Consider the following 6,362-nt stretch of genomic DNA (forward strand, 5'->3'; position numbering starts at 1 on the left):
TTTTTCAAAATCAATTTCTTTCCTTTTTCAAAGATACTTGCTAACAATTAATGATTTGATTGAACAATTCAAGTATGTTGCCTTTTCTGTTGAGAAAGGTTTAATGTTTGAATCATATCTTTTCTTGTTAGGCAAGTCATTAAATTTTAAAATCAAATCTTTTTAAATTGTTTTTCAAATCATATATTTTCAATCATATCTTTTTTTTAAACCATAACTTTTCAATCATATCTTTTTAAATTCTAATTTCAAAATCTTTTTCAAAAAATTACTTGATTCCTTTCCCACTCTTGGTTTTCGAAAATCAATTAAAGTTTTTCAAAATGTTTTCAAAATCTTTCACTTAATTTTCGAAAATTTCTTCCTCTCTTCTCACATCCTTCTATTTATGGAGTACCACTCCTTCTCAATGCACAATTCGAACTCTATCTGATTAAGTTCGAATTCTTCTACCTCTTCCTTCTAATTTTCTTCTTCTCTGACACCTCAAGAAATCTCTATACTGTGACATAGAGGATTCCACATTTTCTTGTTCTCTTCTCTTTCATATGAGCAGGAACAAAGACAAAAGCATTCTTGTTGAAGCTGACCCTGAACCTGAAAGGACCTTGAAGCGAAAGCTAAGAGAAGCTAAGGCACAACTCTCTGTAGAGGACCTAACAGAAATCTTCAAAGAAGAAGACATGGCAGCCGAAAACAACAACAATGCAAACAATGCAAGGAAGGTGCTAGGTGACTTTACTGCACCTACTCCCGACTTCTATGGGAGAAGCATCTCTATCCCTGCCATTGGAGCAAACAACTTTGAGCTTAAGCCTCAATTAGTTTCTCTAATGTAACAGAATTGCAAGTTCCATGGACTTCCATTGGAAGATCCTCATCAGTTCTTAGCTGAATTCTTGCAAATCTGTGACACTGTCAAGACTAATGGGGTTGACCCTGAGGTCTACAGACTTATGCTATTCCCTTTTGCTGTAAGAGACAGAGCTAGGACATGGTTGGACTCACAACCTAAAGAAAGCCTGGACTCATGGGAAAAGCTAGTCAATGCCTTCTTGGCAAAATTCTTTCCACCTCAAAAATTGAGTAAGCTTAGAGTGGAAGTCCAAACCTTCAGACAGAAGGATGGAGAATCCCTCTATGAAGCTTGGGAAAGATACAAACAATTGATCAGAAAGTGTCCATCTGACATGCTTTCTGAATGGAGCATCATATGTATTTTCTATGATGGTCTCTCTGAACTATCCAAGATGTCTTTGGATAGCTCTGCTGGAGGATCTCTTCATCTGAAGAAGACGCTTACAGAAGCTCAAGAACTAATTGAAATGGTTGCAAATAACCAATTCATGTACACTTCTGAAAGAAATCCTGTGAACAATGGGACAAGTCAGAAGAAAGGAGTTCTTGAGATTGATACTCTGAATGTCATTCTGGCTCAGAACAAGATATTGACTCAACAAGTCAATCTGATTTCTCAAAGTCTGTCTGGAATGCAAAATACACCTGGCAGTACTAAGGATGCTTCATCTGAAGAAGAAGCTTATGGTCCTGAGAACCCTTCAATGGAAGAGGTGAATTACCTAGGAGAACCCTATGGAAACACCTATAATTCTTCATGGAGAAATTACCCAAATTTCTCATGGAAGAATCAAGAGAGACCTCAATAAGGTTTCAACAACAATAATGGTGGAAGAAACAGGTTTAGCAATGGCAAGCCTTTTCCATCATCTTCTCAGCAACAGACAGAGAATTCTAAGCAGAACCACTCTGACTTAACAACCATGGTCTCTGATCTAATCAAAACCACTCAAAGTTTCATGACTGAAACAAGGTCCTCCATTAGGAATTTGGAGGCACAAGTGGGACAGCTGAGCAAGAAAGTTACTGAACTCCCTCCAAGTACTCTCCCAAGCAACACAGAAGAAAATCCAAAAGGAGAGTGCAAGGCCATCAACATGGCCGAATTTGGAGAGGAAGGAGAGGAAGTGAACGCCACTGAGGAAGACCTCAATGGGCGTGCACTGACCTCCACTGAGTTCCCCAATGAGGAACCATGGGAATCTGAGACTCAAAATGAGACCATAGAGATTCCATTGGACTTACTTCTGCCTTTCATGAGCTCTGATGAGTATTCCTCCTCTGAAGAGGATGAGTATGTCACTGAAGAGCAAGTTGCTAAATACCTTGGAGCAATCATGAAACTAAATGACAAGTTATTTGGAAATGAGACTTGGGAGGATGAACCCCCTTTGCTCACCAAAGAATTGGATGACTTGTCTAGGCAGAAATTACCTCAAAAGAGACAAGATCCTGGGAAGTTTTCAATACCTTGTACCATAGGCACCATGACCTTCAAGAAGGCTCTGTGTGACTTAGGGTCAAGTGTAAACCTCATGCCTCTCTCTGTAATGGAGAAGCTAGGGATCTTTGAGGTGCAAGCTGCAAGAATCTCACTAGAGATGGCAGACAATTCAAGAAAACAAGCTTATGGACTTGTGGAGGATGTTTTGGTGAAGATTGAAGACCATTACATCCCTACTGATTTCATAGTCCTAGAGACTGGGAAGTGCATGGATGAATCTATCATCCTTGGCAGACCCTTCCTAGCCACAGCAAAGGCTGTGATTGATGTTGATGGAGGTGAATTGATCATTCAAGTGAATGAAGAATCCTTTGTGTTTAAGGCTCAAGGATATCCCTCTGTCACCATGGAGAGGAAGCATGAAGAGTTTCTCTCAAATCAGAGCCAAACAGAGCCCCCACAGTCAAACTCTAAGTTTGGTGTTGGGAGGCCACAACCAAACTCTAAGTTTGGTGTTGAACCCCCACATTCAAACTCTAAGTTTGGTGTTGGGAGGTTCCAACATTGCTCTAAAAAAATGTGAGGCTCCATGAGAGCCCTCTGTCAAGCTACTGACATTAAAGAAGCGCTTGTTGGGAGGCAACCCAATGTTATATTTTATCCGTTTTCCTTTGTTATTTTATGTTTTCTGTAGGTTGATGATCATAAGAAGTCACAAAATCAATTGAAAAAGCAAAAACAGAATGAAAAACAGGAAGAAAAACAGCACACCCTGGAGGAAGGACCTACTGGCGTTTAAACGCCAGTAAGGCTAGCAGGTGGGCGTTTAACGCCCAGTCTGGCACCATTCTGGGCATTTAACGCCAGAAAGGGGCACCAGACTGGCGTTAAACGCCAGGAAAGGGCAAGAACCTGGCGTTAAACGCCAGAAATGGGCACCAGCCCGGCATTTAACGCCAGAATTGGCTAAAAACGTGGTTTTTCATGCCATTTGGTGCAGGGATGACTTTTCCTTGACACCTCAGGATCTGTGGACCCCACAGGATCCCCACCAACCCCACCACTCTCCCTCTTCTTCTTCACCCATTCACCAATCACCTCAAGACCTCTTCCCCAAAAACCCTTCACCTATCAAATCCCATCTTTCTCTTCACCACTCACATCCATCCTTCATAAAACCCCACCTACCTTACCATTCAAATTCAAACCACTTTCCCTCCCAAACCCACCCATTTTGGCCGAACCACACAACCTCCTCCATCTCCTCCATTTTCTTCTTCTTCTCCTCTATTCTTTCTTCTTTTGCTCGAGGACGAGCAAACCTTTTAAGTTTGGTGTGGTAAAAGCGTTGCTTTTCGTTTTTCCATAACCATTTATGGCATCCAAGGCCGGAGAAACCTCTAGAAAGAGGAAAGGGAAGGCAAAAGCTTCCACCTCTGAGTCATGGGAGATGGAGAGATTCATCTCAAGGGTACATCAAGACCACTTCTATGAAGTTGTGGCCTTGAAGAAGGTGATCCCCGAGGTCCCTTTCAAACTCAAAAAGGGTCAACTTTGATCAAAGGTTGGACCAAGTCCTCACAGACATTTGTGAAGAGGGCGCTCAATGGAAGAGAGATTCAAGAGGAAAGCCGGTTCAACTGAGAAGACATGACCTCAAGCCCATCACTAAGAAGAGGATGGAGCAAACAAGAGATCCCACTCATCATGAAATCCCTGAGATACCTCAAGGGATGCACTTTCCTCCACAAAACTATTGGGAGCAAATTAACACCTCCCTAGGAGAATTGAGTTCCAACATGGGACAACTAAGGGTGGAACACCAAGAACATTCCATCCTCCTCCATGAAATTAGAGAAGATCAAAGAATCATGAGAGAGGAGCAACAAAGACAAGGAAGAGACATTGAGGAGCTCAAGCACTCCATAAGACCTTCTAGAGGAAGAACAAGCCGCCATCACTAAGGTGGACCCGTTCTTTAATCTCCTTGTTCTTTATTTTCCTGTTTTTCGAAATTTTCATGCTTATGTTTGTCTATGTTTGTGTCTTATGATCATTAGTGTCTTAGTGTCTATGCCTTAAAGTTATGAATGTCCTATGAATCCATCGCCTCTCTTAAATGAAAATTGTTTTTATTACAAAAGAACAAGAAGTACAGGATTTCGAATTCATCTTTAAAACTAGCTTAATTAGTTTGATGTGGTGACAATACTTTTTGTTTTCTGAATGTATGCTTGAACAGTGCATATGTCTTTTGAATTTGTTGTTCATGAATGTTAAAATTGTTGGCTCTTGAAAGAATGATGAAAAAGGAGACATGTTACTGAGGATCTGAAAAATCATTAAAATGATTCTTGAAGCAAGAAAAAGCAGTGAATACAAAAAAAAGGGAGAAAAGAAAACGAAAAAAAAAGAGAAAGAAAAAAAAGAAAGAAATAAAGTTGTGATCCAAGGCAAAAAAGAGTGTGCTTAAGAACCCTGGACACCTCTAATTGGGGACTTTAGCAAAGCTGAGTCACAATCTGAAAAGGTTCACCCAATCATGTGTCTGTGGCATGTATGTATCCGGTGGTAATACTGGAAGACAGAGTGCTTTGGGCCACGGCCAAGACTCATAAAGTAGCTGTGTTCAAGAATCATCATACTTAACTAAGAGAATCAATAACACTATCTGGATTCTGAGTTCCTAAAGAAGCCAATCATTCTGAATTTCAAAGGATAAAGTGAGATGCCAAAACTGTTTGGAGGCAAAAAGCTACTAGTCCCGCTCATCTAATTTGGAGCTAAGTTTCATTGATAATTTGGAGTCTATAGTATATTTTCTTCTTATTATCTTATTTGATTTTCAGTTGCTTGAGGACAAGCAACAATTTAAGTTTGGTGTTGTGATGAGCGGATAATTTGTACGCTTTTTGGCATTGTTTTTAGTATGTTTTTAGTATGATTTGGTTAGTTTTTAGTATATTTTTATTAGTTTTTAGTTAAAATTCACTTTTCTGGACTTTACTATGAGTTTGTGTGTTTTTCTGTGATTTCAGGTATTTTCTGGCTGAAATTGAGGGACCTGAGCAAAAATCTGATCCAGAGACTGAAAAGGACTGCAGATGCTGTTGGATTCTGACCTCCCTGCACTCAAAGTGGATTTTCTGGAGCTACAGAAGCCCAATTGGCGCGCTCTCAACGGCGTTGGAAAGTAGACATCCTGGGCTTTCCAGCAATATATGATAGTCTATACTTTGCCCAAGATTTGATGGCCCAAACCGGCGTTCAAAATCACCCTCAGAATTCCCAGCGTTAAACGCCGGAACTGGCACAAGAATGGGAGTTAAACGCCCAAACTGGCACAAAAGCTGGCGTTTAACTCCAAGAAGAGTCTCTACACGAAAATGCTTCAATGCTCAGCCCAAGCACACACCAAGTGGGCCCGGAAGTGGATTTTTATGTCATTTACTCATCTCTGTACACCCTAGGCTACTAGTTCTCTATATATAGGACCTTTTACTATTGTATTTTCATCTTCTGATCTTTGGAATCTTTTGTTCTTTAGATCTTTTGATCACTTTGGGAGGCTGGCCTCACGGCCATGCCTAGACCTTGTTCTTATGTATTTTCAACGGTAGAGTTTCTACACACCATAGATTAAGGTGTGGAGCTCTGCTGTACCTCGAGTATTAATGCAATTACTATTGTTCTTCTATTCAATTCAGCTTGTTCTTGTTCTAAGATATTCATTCGCACTCAAGAACTTGATGAATGTGATGATTATGTGACGCTCATCATCATTCTCACTCATGAACAAAGTGACTGACAACCACTCTTGTTCTACAAGCAAACGAGGCTCTAATGTTTATCTCTTGGATTCCTGATAACACGATGCATGGTTGATCGCCTGACAACCGAGCGCTCGCCTGACAAACGAGCCAGCCATTCCGTGAGATCAGAGTCTTCGTGGTATAGGCAAGAACTGATGGCGGCATTCAAGAGAATCCGGAAGGTCTAACCTTGTCTGTGGTATTCTGAGTAGGATTCAATGATTGAATGACTGTGATGTGCTTCAAAC

At 40.6% G+C, this 6,362-nt stretch overlaps 1 non-coding gene across 1 annotated transcript; it reads right to left on the reverse strand.

Annotated features, from left to right (window-relative positions):
- Nucleotides 1–1,088: 1,088 nt before the first annotated feature.
- On the reverse strand, nt 1,089–1,192 carry LOC130953333 (small nucleolar RNA R71). The gene has a single exon (XR_009075503.1). It is a non-coding gene; the product is annotated as a small nucleolar RNA R71 (small nucleolar RNA).
- Nucleotides 1,193–6,362: the final 5,170 nt, after the last annotated feature.

This window comes from Arachis stenosperma, chromosome 9 (assembly GCF_014773155.1).
Source record: "Arachis stenosperma cultivar V10309 chromosome 9, arast.V10309.gnm1.PFL2, whole genome shotgun sequence".
Taxonomy (NCBI): Eukaryota; Viridiplantae; Streptophyta; class Magnoliopsida; order Fabales; family Fabaceae; genus Arachis; species Arachis stenosperma.